Source organism: Pleurodeles waltl, chromosome 6, assembly GCF_031143425.1.
Source record: "Pleurodeles waltl isolate 20211129_DDA chromosome 6, aPleWal1.hap1.20221129, whole genome shotgun sequence".
NCBI classification, from domain to species: Eukaryota; Metazoa; Chordata; class Amphibia; order Caudata; family Salamandridae; genus Pleurodeles; species Pleurodeles waltl.
Window position 1 is genome coordinate 117,003,127 of NC_090445.1, and position 14,343 is coordinate 117,017,469.

A 14,343-nucleotide genomic window follows, 5' to 3' on the forward strand; every position below is an offset into this window, starting at 1 on the left:
AAAGAGCATTTGCTTAACCCTTTACTAGTGGGTGTATATGGTTCCAATGGGAGGGTGAACATCGTGCTGGAATCAGCTAAGTATGAACAAGGAGCTCGGACAAACAAGGCAGGTGGGTCGTCTGAAGCAGAAAACGTTATCTTGATGTTGCTTGCCTAATGAAGTGAGGTCCTTGTCTAGTCACCTAGATTTGACCATCATTGGCCTAAAACACCACCACCTGGTTGTGGTCAGTCTTTTCAGTCTTTCTTACACTGTGATTACCGGTCACAGTGACATAGTGCATACTGTCACCATAATCAAAGTGATCTAAACTTGGAACCACAATGTGGTGTCCATAAACGCTTTGTGTAACTTCTGTTGTCAGATGTCATGGATGAGGAATAAGTGAGAACCAAAGTGCCTGGGAAAGTAAAGTTGTATTGTTAATACACATAATATCATAAAATGGATGTGATTCAGGTGCTGATTCATAGTTACACATGTAGGAACGTACCTACTGATAATATGGTGGATTAACAAAATCTAAATAGCCTTTTATGGCTATACAATAACCACAAATAATGTAAATGGTATTTATTCTTGCGATGCCAGTGTACACATAATGCTCTGAAATGGCTCATCTACATGTACTGTTATTACATAAATGGAACCTATTAAAAGGAGAAAGTATGTTCCAGAGACCAATATAGCTTGACATTGGCTTTCAGATTGACACCTAATGCTTAAACTCCATACTGTGAGAGTACAGAGTCTCTCCCCTAAGCGGGGTCCAAGGTATTTCATAGTTTAAACTTTGGGGTATGTTCTTAATCTATGGACTGATTGTTCTTTTAAAAATAAAATCATTGCACTAATATTTGGCAGTATTGATTGGTGTGATCTGTGTATGCTATTCTACTTAATGTCATCGTTGCTCTGTCCCTATTCTAGAAAATAGGTTGTCAGCCTTGTGATGGTATGTCTGCACCAGATGATACTGCGTTGTACCATGCTCCTTGGTTTGACATGTGTAATTGACCCATATAAATGTATTTTAAACTTCCATGGTCATTCAAATATGTAAATCTCCCTTTCACTGTAAGTTTGTGGTTTGCCTGAGCTTCCATAGTGTTCGTAAATACAAATACAGTTCTGTTTTCCTTTCAGTAAATTGGATACCTTCGTACACACAGGGAAAATTACGTGCCATAGGTGATAGAAACCAAAGGGTTCTCTGGCTGGGTTCCTTTACTCTAGGGAGGAGTCTAGTGTGCAACAGCATATTCTTCAGATTTCTACTCCTCTTGAAGGCAGAGTGGCTCATCCAGTTCTGGTTATTTCAGTTTAATGTGCAAATTGCCATTGATGGCTTTTTTCAGTCTGCTGGAGAATCCAGAAGAGGTCGTTACAGGTCATTCTATTGTTAGGGTCTTTTGTGGTGCATTTAAGGAGAGCTTATCTGCCCTTGTTCTTAGCCCTTTTCTTGCCCTTTGAGTAACCTTCGAGGATATGCCTTTTCCTGGAAACTCTGTACTAGTTCCTCTAAGCTCGGTAGAGATGAGCAATTGCATCTTACCCTTAGGAATCGATCAAAAGTCAGGATCTCTCTTTAATGATCTTGTATGGTGACTGTCGAAATGAAGTAAGGAGTTCCTGTTGGTCAGTTCCTGTAGTCTGTACATTTTTGTAGGCAGATAGCAATTTGCATGAATGATCAGGAGATCTAGGAATGTCAAGCTAGTCTCCTGGAAGTGTTTATACAGCAAAGGTAAAGGTTGAGTATTAACTCACTCTATGAATTCCGTCATGCTGCCTGGTGCCCTGGTGCCTGGCCAGAACACCTGTCATAGTGAGCCTTTCTCTAATGTTTGTCCCTATTTCATATCATTTTCCATTGTTGTTTTACAGGCTACCTATCCATGGTTCAATGCACAGACACATTGATTGGGTTTATTATTATTTTCTTCAAAAGGTACATCTCGGCTATTCACACTTACCTTAACCTGTGAAGCAATATTTAGTCACTAGAGCTAGTGTAGACATAGGGGGTTACTCCTGAAGAAAACCGACCAGGATCCATACCAACGAGAATAACATTGTATTTGGAAGAAACGAGGAATTTATGGTACCATGTTTATTTTTTGCTTGACTGTTGATTAGACTGCAGGAATCTGTGCTTATTTATCACACATTCTGAGCTCGTAGAAAGTGTCTTAGATAAAAAGAAAATGTAATATTATTTTCAATACATTACTAGCTCACATTGGTGTGTTTAGTGTAAACAGGCCTAGAAGTTAAGCTTTGTAGTGAAAGGGTAATGATATGATCACGCATTACAAGGAATGAAATATCTTGTGAAATACCATTGTGAAAACTTTGCCTTTTGTTTTGTTCCTCTGTATGGTCATGGAGCACCTTTGTAGTTTGTAATTATTCTAATAATATATGGCAGAGGATATGTTATCTTATATATATTCAGTATTTAGCGTGCATTGTCTCGAACTGCAACCTGAGTAAAATTATTTGGGATCTGTAAATCGGAAAATTACTGCCTTTGTCTTATCCAGTGCCTAATTTGTAAATAAAAACGTGCTGGTGCCCAAAGCTCACCTTTGAAACTCGCGGTGCCTGCAGTTAAGTACAGGAGCACAGAATACTGAGGCAGCGTAATTCTGAAGGCATCACGTGCCTCTTTAATCCGTTTACAGCCACTCCCCACCACTTCAGCTCACTCTTGCAGCTTACTGCTTTCTCCTTTTGTGACGCTTTATCATTTTTCTCTTCCTCTGTCTTTCCCAGATGTGTCTTTTGCTCGCAGTAAATGCCTGATGCAGAAAAGTAAGTTCTGGCCCTAAAAAATAAGTGCCTGTGCCCCTCACCGGAAACCACCGGCTCAAATTAAGCACCGGTCTAATCCTGCAGCAACAAATCACAGTTGTCTACTTTTTTTTTTTTTTTTTTTTTAATCTGACGTTCCGTTTTAGGAGTGGCTAATATGTTGTGATTTGTGTTTCCGCTGGGAGACATGTTTTTTGGGGGGATATATTGTTTATTTGAACCCAAATTTAACATTTAAACATGGTTGGCAGGCAGTAACTACCAGGATATTCCCAGTGAGGGAGCATTTGGTGATCGCTAGAGCCATAACCGAATGAGTGGCTGTGTGTTTTTTCTTAATAAACCAGTGCACGGAACTAGATCTCCCGACTGTCCTCATTCCAGGGTTTTTTTACGGCGCTTGCACGCATTTTTGCTGTCTGGGATGTTGTTCTGCTTCTTGGCCAGACCCGCTGCTTTATTCACAGAGGACGGACAGGGTGATTTTACTTAACCACCCATATTTATGGGCCCTAGCTTGTAACTTGGTCCCAAAATTGCAGGCAGGCCTGGCTCTAGGGCAGTGGTCTCCAAACTTCTTAATGTCGTGCCCCCCCAGTTGAAAAATAAAAATCTATGGGTCCCCCTCAGAATTTTTCACAAATATTTTATAAGGATGGCAATGTTAAATATGTCCAGACCTATTTAAACATTGCAGTTAGGTGCTGTAATCTTTTTAAAAATGCAATAACATGCTTTTGTTTAAAACAAAGGCCTGTTATCGGTATAATGCTTCTTTTGGCCAGAGTTTGGCACCCCCCCTGGGAGCACTTGAGGCCCCGCTAGGGGGGCCCGCCCCACAGGTTGAAGACCTCTGCTCTAGGGAGTGGGCCTGGTGGGCCAAGCCAGCCCCACCCAGGACAGCCCCATGGCGCACCCAAGGCCTATTACAATTAGAAAACCAGCTTTTTTGTTTTTTTTTCAATGACTCACGTGGGGAGCCTGTAGCCTCACTTTCTCAGTTTAATAGTTTAGCTTTCACGAATAGCACCAATGCCCTGGGATACTTGAACAGCAAGAGAAGCTCTGACCCCTGCTATTCACATATGCATGATAACAGCCACCATCGCGATTGACATTACACCATGCTTAACCTTCAGTGTATAGTTTAAAAAAAAAAAAAGCTGCCAATGTCACACGTTTTGAGCCACCACAAACGTGGTGGCACTCTTCTGGCAGGACTGGAAATGTGCTGCTCTTGTCCTGCCTACTCCCAATATCCCTGGTCTGCTAATAATATCAAAAGAAACTTAAGACACAGATAACACACTTTGGGGCCCGAGTGGCACTGCTATTATTCACTCCCAAAACACTCTCTTTTGGCTATATCAGGGGCTAGAAATGGATCATAGCACTGCTGTAACAAGTCCTAAACTGATAAGATAATTTAGTGGGCTAATACACTTGCTACTGAGATGTTCCTACAATCTGTGGCTTTATTAAGTTCAAATCTGGCTACTCAGCCTTTTATTTCCGACCCAGAAGTGGAAAAGTAAGCACTTTAAATAACGTTTATATCCAGTCAACGATAAAAGAAATCTGAGCTGTCAGGTGTCCCTGAACTCGATAAACACAGTTATTTGTGCTTCACATAACAGTGATGTTTTGGGACATTGTGAAAGTTTGAGTGCATACCTCACTTAGGGCCAGATGTAGGAAACTAGCAAATTGCGACTTGCAATTTGCGAGTCCGTGCGACTCGCAAATTGCAAGTCGCAATTTGTTATGCAGAACGGTGTCTCAGACACCTTCTGCGAGTCGCTATGGGGTTGCAAAGACCCACCTCATTAATGTTAATGAGGTGGGTCGCAATTTGCGCCCCCATAGCGACTCTGGGCACTCACGGGGATGGAGGCCTGCTGGGAACAGCAGACCTCCATGTCCGTGACTGCTTTTAAATAAAGCAGTTTTCTTTTTTTTTCCAAGTGTAGCCCGTTTTCCTTAAAGGAAAACGAGCTGCACTTAGAAAAAAAAACCGAAACCTTTAGTTTCGGATTTTTTCAGGGCAGGTAGTGGTCCCTTGGACCACTGCCTGCTCTGAAAAAATAAATTTGGGTCCAGTCACATAGGGGAAGGGGTCCCATGGGGACCCCTTCCCGTTTGCGAGTGGGTTACCATCCACTGCAAGTGGATGGTAACTGCGACTCGCGGTCACAAATGGAATTGCATACCACTGCGACTCGCAAATAGGAAGGGAACACCCCTTCCTATTTGCGACTCGGAAATGCATTTTGCGAGTCTGTTCCGACTCGCAAAATGCATTTCTGCATAGCAAACACGCATTTGCGAGTCGCAAACGGCGATTTTCGCCGTTTGCGAGTCGCAAACAGTTTGCTACATCTGGCCCTTAGTTCTCTAAGTATTATTAGCTGTTGAGTAACTAGCAGCTCTGGACGTGGTCTTTCATTAGAAGTTTTGAAAAACAGAGTTTTCACAGCTGTGATGCTAACGGGTTGAGCGCATGATCAAATATTCAAAATCGGATTAAAAGGAAAAGGTGAAGGGGCACAGAGATGAGAGACGGTGGGAGGGGAGTTGGGGGTGGGGGGCAGGCGTGATTAGGGAAGAGCTGGAAGAAAGATGAGAGAAAGGGAAAGGTAGGATATAAGACAAGAGAATGGCAAGGAAAGAGCTGGGTGAAATAAAAGGAAAAGAGTGACTAAAAGGGAAAAGAAAAAAAATATGACACAGAAGAGTGCTTAATTTGTGCTGGTGTTTGCCGGTGCTCAACATTGGCATTTATTTATGCAGCCCACCTTGTAGTGGGGCTGTAAGTTTTTTTTTTAAAAGAGCACAGGAGCTGACTGTTCAACAATCCAATATCTGTAACAATAACACTAGTGTGCACAGGCCATTCTTATACCTTTAGGTCACCTAGTAAATCCCAAATCGTCACATTTGTAGGAGTGCCATGGTAACTAAGCACCGACAGATTTGATTAGAGAAGGCAATAAAGATGCTGTTAGAGGTGGTTGAAGGAGGGTGAAAGGTGTCTGATGAAGTAGGGTAATGGAGTGGGGCAAATACGGAGCAGGAGAATGATAAGCAAAGTGTTTGATGGGAATTTGGCATTGGGTATTGAGAGCTGCAAGGAAGAGTGAAGGCAAAGGATAACGCTGTTGAAGGATGAGTATGATGGGAAAGAAACTGGTCAGAAAGAAGGGTGATAAGTAAATGATCAATGGTCGGAAGGACCAGAGAAGATGGATTATAGAGACTGGAGTGGATTGATAGAACAAGAGACAAGCGGGGAGAGTGATGGAGAAAGAAAGAGAGGGTAGTGAGACTAGTGGGAAAGAGGAAGAGAACATGAGAGGCAGCAAATTGCAGGTCACAATTTAGGAGAAACGGTTCCGATTTGAGGCAATCACACCTATAATTTACTCCTTGTTCCCCTTAATATATATTCCGCTCAAGAAGCTGACAACCAAATATTCTTTGAGAAAATAGCCTCTCATGGGAAGTCCGGTCCTCCACCTCAGAAGCTCTACTCAGTGAGTAGCTAAGGGTAGAAACAGTCACACACTTGATGTTTGGTTTGTTCTTCTCAGGTTGCTAACTTTGTCTGGTCTTCCAATTGTTATGGGAATTTTGTTTGGGAGTAAATGTGTAGCAGTAGCCACTATCCACAACTTTAAAAGTTGCACTTCTCCTTACTATCTCTTTGAAATGCAAAAGCAGCCCAGATCTTTGTAGATCTTGTGCATGCTCATGAGAATGACTGATATGATACAGGCCCCTCTGCTGCTACTGTTCAAATGTTGAGAGCTACCTGTGAAAAACACATCCAGGGAAGCAGGAGTGGAAGGTCTGATTACGCGTACCTCCACACTAGCACAGCCACACACGCTTGTACAGTAGCAGATCAAGCTCCCTTCCTTACAGTTTTTACTCCATATGCAGCAACAGTGAAGGTGATACTGGCAGAAGACAGTGAAGTGGGCGAGAGGACTGTGAGGTGGAGAGATGTAAAGGTGAATCAAAGTAAGGAGAGGCTGATGGATAGGAGTTGGGGGGCAGAGAGATATGAGAGTCATTGGGAGGACATTGAGGAAGGGAAGGAAGATGGCGGGTTGAAAAGACAGGAACATGGGGCAGAGAGTGGGGGAGGGGAGACCAAGAAAGGAGCTGGAGAGAGTATGGTGAGGTGGAGACAGGGTGAGGTAGAGAAAGAGGAGGTTGATGCACAGTAAAAGTATGGAGAGGTGGAGTGAAAGCGGAAGGTGAGGTGGAAAGAGAAGGGTGAGTTGGAGAGAAGGTAAGGTAAACAGAAAGGAGGGTATGGCTAGGAGAAAGGAGGATGAGGTGGGGAGAAAGGGTGAGGCAGAGAATGAGGAGGGTGCGGTGAAGAGAGAAAAATAAAGTGATGGGAGGAATCAGAGGATGAACTGGGCTAGAAAGCCTGGAGTGTGAGGCAAAAAGTGCAGAAGATCACATAGCTACAAAGCCCCAGAAATACAGAATAAAACTAGTTGGCACAACCAGTACAGTAGGTACAGTATGTTCCTCATTAATTTGGAAGGTTTAGTGATTAAAAGACTACCTATTTGGGTTATTCTGAAGAATTGGATGCTAACTCGGAATACAGCATATCGCCATTCCCTATCTACCTCTCTCTCAGTTATCATCTTCTTCAGCGTCTTCCTCTTCCCAAATGAGTTGGCTTAAACAAGCACCATGCACACTACACTAGCAATTCGTGTTTTAGACCGTACTCCTTTGTCAATGGTTTAATATGTTTCAAATTATATCAGTGTATTCAAAATGTGTATTTTGTTTTTCTCACAGTTTATTAATGTGAGAATAGATTATTGGCAAGAAAATAACTCTTCATACTTTCCAATAAACATTTTTTAATCTATATTGTTATTAAGTGTTTTGGTTTAACAGCCACAACAAACAAGAATTCCATGTTCAATACATATATTTCCCAATTTGTACCCAGGAAGGCAGTATGGTGTCCATATAACAATTCCGACCTAACCTCCAGAAGACAAATTAGCATTTGATAACAGATACATAAAAAATAAGCCTCATCACCATATGTTATCCAGTTCCCCCAAATCCTCCATTTCCCAGGGAAATCCTGGGCTTCATTTAAGACCGTTCAGTCGGTCTTAATTTCAAAATAGCTCTGTTCAGTGTGGTTGATAATCGGGGGTTTACACATGCTGAACGGACATTTTAAAAACTGGGCCTGGTGATAGGCGAAAAGGATGTAGCCCTGTGGCTCTTACAATGGGTGCTTGAAGATCCGAGATGGATATATGCTTTGTACGGGAAAGAACTGTAATTGAAGCCCGGGGCTGATCACAAATGCATTTGCTGCCTATTATGCATCACGTAATACGAATACCCAGACTTGCTCAGCTGAGGAAATCAAAACATGTGTCTTGGCTGCACAGTCGACATAATTGAGTGGTACTCAGTGCTCCATTTTTGACTTGCCGATTACTGCCCTTGAGATTGCTGAGGCCATCTCCCAATTATCCACAAGAAAGACTCCCCTCAGGTGTCGTATATGTAGCACCTGACTCCCCAATTTGCACTGTGGGTGTATTTCTATCAGGTGTTGGCTCACACAGTTGAGTAAGTTGCTTGTTTTATTGCCATATTGGTAGAGATGGTACTGAGACACCTGATAAACCTTTTTGGCATCATCAGTTTGGAATTGTGAGTGCCAAGAAGGCCTGCAGAATTACATGGTTCTCTTTCGCCTAGGCCCCTCTTGCATAGTCACATTCTGCATCGCTTTGTAAAAGGTGGCTGTTGAAAATGGCCCTTTTTGCAGGGTTGTCCCCTGTCTTTTTGCCTTTGACCTCCAGTTTTTGATCCTGTGCTGCATTTATTTTTTCTTGTTTTAGGACTCTGGGCACTTTACCACTGCTGACCAGTGCTAAAATGCAAGTGCTCCCTGTCTAAATTGTATTGGTGATTGGTTTATTCATTACTGGCACATTTGATTTACTGGTAAGTCCCTAGTAAAGTGCACTATACATGCCCAGGGCCTGTAAATCAAATGCTACTATTGGGCCTGCAGCACTGATTGTGCCACCCATATGAGTAGCGCTGGAAATATGTCTCAGATCTGCCACTGCAGGGTCTGCGTGTGCAGTTTTGAACTGCCAGTTCAACCTGGCAAGTGTACCCACTTGAAAGGCCCACACCTTCCCTTTTACTACATGTATGTCACCACGAAAGTAGGCCCAAGGCAGACCCATCGGCTGGGTGTAGTATATTTAAGAGGTAGGACATGTACTGATGTGTTTTACATGTCCTAATAGTGATATACTGCTAAATGCGGGTTTCACTGTTGCAAGGACTCTCTCCCCCATAGGGTAACATGGGGATTGGCTTGAAATATCTTTTAAGTGTTAATTCTCATTGGGAGCAGATAGCGATATGGAGTTTGGGGACTCTGAACTTTTGGTGAGGTTGGTTTTGGAATTGTCAGTTTGAAAATGCCACTTTTAGAAAGTGGGCATTTTCTTGCTTAACCATTCTGTGCCTCTGCCTGTCTGTGGAATAAACGTCAGGGTCAGGATGACAGGTCGGCTGTTTGTAAATTCACTCTAGCCAGTCACACAAAGGGAGCTGAGATGTGCCCTGCATTTCTTGATGGGTCTTGCTGAGCTAGAGTAGTGAGAGGAGCTAACACTTGCACCTAAATAGGGCTGTGCCTGTCCTCACACAAAGCAGTCCACAACCCTCTGAAGTGTGTCTGAGGCCAGGGCAGGTAAAGGCAGGGTCTTGTGCACTACAAGGACTTCTCTTTGAGGTTTGCCTACTTCAAAGACAGAAATGGGTATAAGTGCTGAACATCTGACATCACAAAGTTAGAACACTTTTGGACTCCGGACATTCTGCCAGGGATAAGAGCTGGATGCTGTAGGAGGGACTGCCACTCTGCATGTTGCTTTGTTGTGCAGACCTGCTGCTTCTGTCCTGGGAGTGAAAGGACTAGACTTTGCTTTCTATGTCCTGCTTTCCAAGGTTCTCCAAGGGCTTGAAATGAGCTTGCTTCTTGTTAAAAAGTCTCCGGGACACCAAATATTTCATCTGCCAGTGCCTGGGCTCTTCTGCTGAGAGTCCTGACTTGCCAGGTGGTGTCATCTCCAGTCCTTGGGCCCCTGGAAGTGTAAGCTGGGGACCTGAAGGAGAAAATCCACGCACTGATGCAAGGCAGATGAAAAATTGATGCAATGGTGGCAGAATCATAGCATCACCTCTCTCGCTATTGAAATATCAGCGCACAGCCTGCAGAATCGACGCAGCACCTGTTTTACCACAGTTCCATCATCACAGCACGTCTGGGTTTTCCACACATCGTCCCTGGGTGTCATCAACCCGCGCTGCAGTAAGGAACTGAAGCTGCATGTTTGGAAATCAACTCAGCACCTTTCCTGCGTGAAAGAACTGATGAATCACCTCCCCTGCCAGTAAGGAAACAACATATCGCCCCACCGGTAAAGAAAGAATCAATACATCACCTTCCCTGCGCAGTAAGGAACCAACGCATCACTTTGTTTTTTCGGCACCAAACCGCCCCTGCGGCCAGCATCGTCTTTGTTTTTGACGTCTCCCAGGTACCTTTGTGCTAAAAATATACAACCATTGATTCCTATGGACTAAGACTCTTTTAAACTTTAAAAAGTGATCTCTTTACTTGTGTATGTTGAATTTTTGTCATTTTGGTCTTGTTTTATTCAGATAAATATTGGCTTCTTTTCTAAACTGGTGTGGAGTACTTTTGTGGTGTTTTCACTGTGTGGGTGTGTGTGTGTGTGTGTGTACACAAATACATTACACATTGCCTCTGAGATAAGCCTGACTGCTTGAGCCAGGCTTCCCAAGGGGTGAGCAGAGGCTATCTTAGCTGTGTTGCTCCCTTACCCTGACTAGAGTAAGGGTCGCTACTTGGACAGGGTGCAAACCACTGCCAACTAGAGACCCCATTTCTAACATTGGTGATCAGTGGTGAGGATAGGACTTGTATTTGTACTTGACATACAATGATGGGTGTACACTACTTCCATTTCGCAGATCATTATGTGATCACATACAGTTTTTTTTTTTTTTTTTGGGGTCTTTTTGCCGTCTTAAAGCTTTGCAACTTTTGAGTCTTATTCACAATCAGGTCTCAGTCTAGGGAGCCATCAGTTGGAGCTGCAGATCTGGTTTTTGAGAAGGAGATGTTGGAGACCTATTTGGTGCCTCAGCTCAAAAAGTTCTGCGAGGAGCTCAGATGTCCTATTCAATGCCTCACTAGAAAGGAGGTGCTGCAAAATGCACTGAGGACCTGGTTGGCAACAAAGGAGACTGGTGAACCCACAGAGGAGGAGAATGCTGTTGTGGATAGAGAGGAACAGAGCCTGTGTGGTGATTTTATGAATAATCAGGATCTGCCTGAGGGAAAGGCACCCTCCAGGGCAACCAGCAGTGTTTCTTCAAAGAGTCTGACCCCCGAGAGGAGCTGAAGGACAGGTGGGAAACTAGGAAGCACAATTTGAAACATGAAAGGCTCACAATGGAGGCAAAGAAACTGGCCATAGAAGAAAGGAAAATTATTTCAGCTCCCAAGCTGAGCTTAAAGGACGTCGACTTAAAGAGCAGGACTAGCACAGATGATGGCAGCCGATATACAGTGCAGTCTGAGGGGAAGGTACACATACCTAAGGATGTGGTGAAGGATTTTGTTGTGCAGGATGACATAGAGCAGTGGTTTAGGGGTTATGAAGTGGCAGTGAGAAAGAACAGGGTCTCTGAGAGAGATTGGGGGCAGGAGTATGGAGTACTTCGCAGTAGAGTGGAGGGACACCTTGTTGGCTTTAGAAGAAGATCGGATGACGTACTCCACCATGAAAGAAGCCCTAACCAGGAGATATGGTCTCACCCCAGAAAGTTACAGTGTAGAGTATAGGGAAAGTACTAAACTTGGTTTTCAAACTTGGATAGAGTATGTTGATTCCTTTTACAGAGCATTGGTTGGGTGGGTGAAGGGCAGCGAGGTAACAGACTATCAAGGACTGTTCAATTTGATTACATGGAAACACTTGTCTAGTCATTGTCTTTCAGAGCTGCGCCAGCACTTGATTGACAGCAAGCTTACTGACCCCAGGAAGCTTGCCAAGGAGGCAGACCGCTGGCTCAGCACCAGGGTCCAAAAGAAGTTGTATATGGGGGGCTAAGCCAAGGGTGGGCAGGATCCCCAACAGCAGAAGGAGGTGGAGGTCAAGGGAGATAGTCAGCTCCCGGGATAAGAGGGGAAGAAAAAGGTTCCCATGTCCCTTCTGACAGGAAGGAGGGAGGTTCCGGTGGGCGGTGGCCCAGTGTGCCCCATTTTTAACCCCATTGCATTAAGTGTTCCCAGCTAGGACACAAGAAAGGGGACTCTGTCTGTCCTAAGAAAGTCCCCACTGGTGGTCCCTCTTCAGGGGTTGCCAATGTGGCCTTAAGGGGAGGTAATCCCCTGGGCAGGTCATAAACCTTGCTGTAATCTCCCTTAGTTGGGAGGTGAACTCAGAGGGTGAGTTGGTGATCCCAGAGGGTGACAGTCGTCACTTCCACCAGGTGATAGTGTAGGGGGTCCCAGTCACTGCTTTGAGGAACACGGGGCTAGCCAGACCATGGTTGTGAAAAGGCTACTTTCCCCCAGAGCAGTACACTGGCAAGGTGTGTAGAGTGACTCCAGCCCATTGGCAGGACTTTTTCTGCACTATGGCTGTGGTGTCCCTAGAGTGGCGTAACGGAGGTGACCCAGAGAAGGGTCATAGTTATTTACCAGATGCCATAGACTGCATTCTGGGGAATGAGTTGCCCCCGGTGTCAGGGGAACTTGAAGGGGCGGCCACCAAAAGCTCTCTCTCAGATCAGTTTTCTGGAGGAACCACACCAAAGTGGAATGTACCGGACCCGAGCAGTAGGGACAGCTGGAGGGGAGAGCCCATCCCTGTCCTCTGCTCAACCTGAGGGTGCAGACCCTAAGGTGAGTGGCCAGTCTCAGTATACCACCCCTGAAGAGGTGGGAGGTGAAGTCAAAAAAGGGTGCAAGGCACTTCGAGGTACTGCCCCCGACTTTTCTAAACCACAGAGGCTAGAGACCCAGGATGGCCTCTTGACACTGTCAGTGGCCTCTGTTAGTTGTTGTCCTTGTGGTCAGAGTTTTCCCTGGATTGCGGACCGAAGTCAGACCCAAGGGAATGGGCCACATCACACTTTTGGCCACGGTGGCACTGTCTGCCTACTGGGATGCATCTATGAGCAAGGTAAGGTAAGGTTAAGTGCTGCACAGACTGAGTCCACAGAGAAGGAGAAGGGTTTCCCCCTGGGTTAGTCCAGTGGGCCTTGAGAGTGTAGACATAGTGATCCACTTGGGTTCAGAGAGGGTTAGAACTGGCAAGAGCAACTGCAGTAGTGGGCCATTGTCCAGGTTCTGTCGCCTTAGGCAGAGAAGTCCATCAAGGTATTGATTGGCTTACCTTGGCTTTAGGTTGGGAGGAGGTTCTGTTGGAAATGGCCCTTTTTGCCTCTGACCTCCTGTTTTTGATCATTTTTGCTGGTTTTAGGACTCTTGGCACCGTTTTACCACTGCTGCCCAGTGCTAAAGTGCAAGTGCTCCCTGTCTAATTTGTATTAATGATTGGTTTACCCATCATTGGTATATTTGATTTAATAGTAAGTTCCTAGTAAAGTGTGCTATGCATGTCCAGGGCCTGTAAAGCAAATGCTACTAGTGGACCTTTAGCACTGATTGTGCCACCCATGTGAGTAGCCCTGTAAACATGTCTCCGACCTGCCACTGCAGTGTCTGTGTGAGCAGCATTGAACTGCTAGTTCGACCTGGCAACTGTACCCACTTGTCAGGCCCAAACCTACATTTACTACATGTAATTCACCATTAAAGTAGGCCCAAGGCAGCCCCATGGGCAGAGTGCAGTATATTTAAAAGGTAGGGCATGTGCTGGTGTGTTTTGCGTGCCCTGATAGTGAAATACTGCAAAATTCGTTTTTCACTCTTGCAAGGGAGTGAAAGGACTGGACTTTGCTTTCCAAGGTTCTCCAAGGGCTTAACTGAGCTTGACTCCTGTTAAGACGTTTCAGGGACATCAAAGACTTCATCTGCCAGTGCCTGGACTCTTCTGCTGAGAGTCCTGACTTGCCAAGTGGTACCAACTGCAGTCCCTGGGCCCTTAGGAGTGTAAGCTGGTGACCTGAAGGTGAAAATCCATGCACCGACATGCCTCCGCTGAAAAATCGACTCAACACCTGCGGAATCGATGCAACACCTGTCTTATGGTTGAAAAACCGACGCAGCACTTGCAGAATCGATACAACGCCTATTTCACAACGGTTCCATCATCACAGCGCCTCTGGATATTTCATGCATCATCCCTTAGCATTAGTCTCTCGTCGTCCATGCACCGCAGTAAGGAACCGATGCTGCATGTTGGGAAATCAGTGCATCGTTTTTCCTGCGAGGGAAGA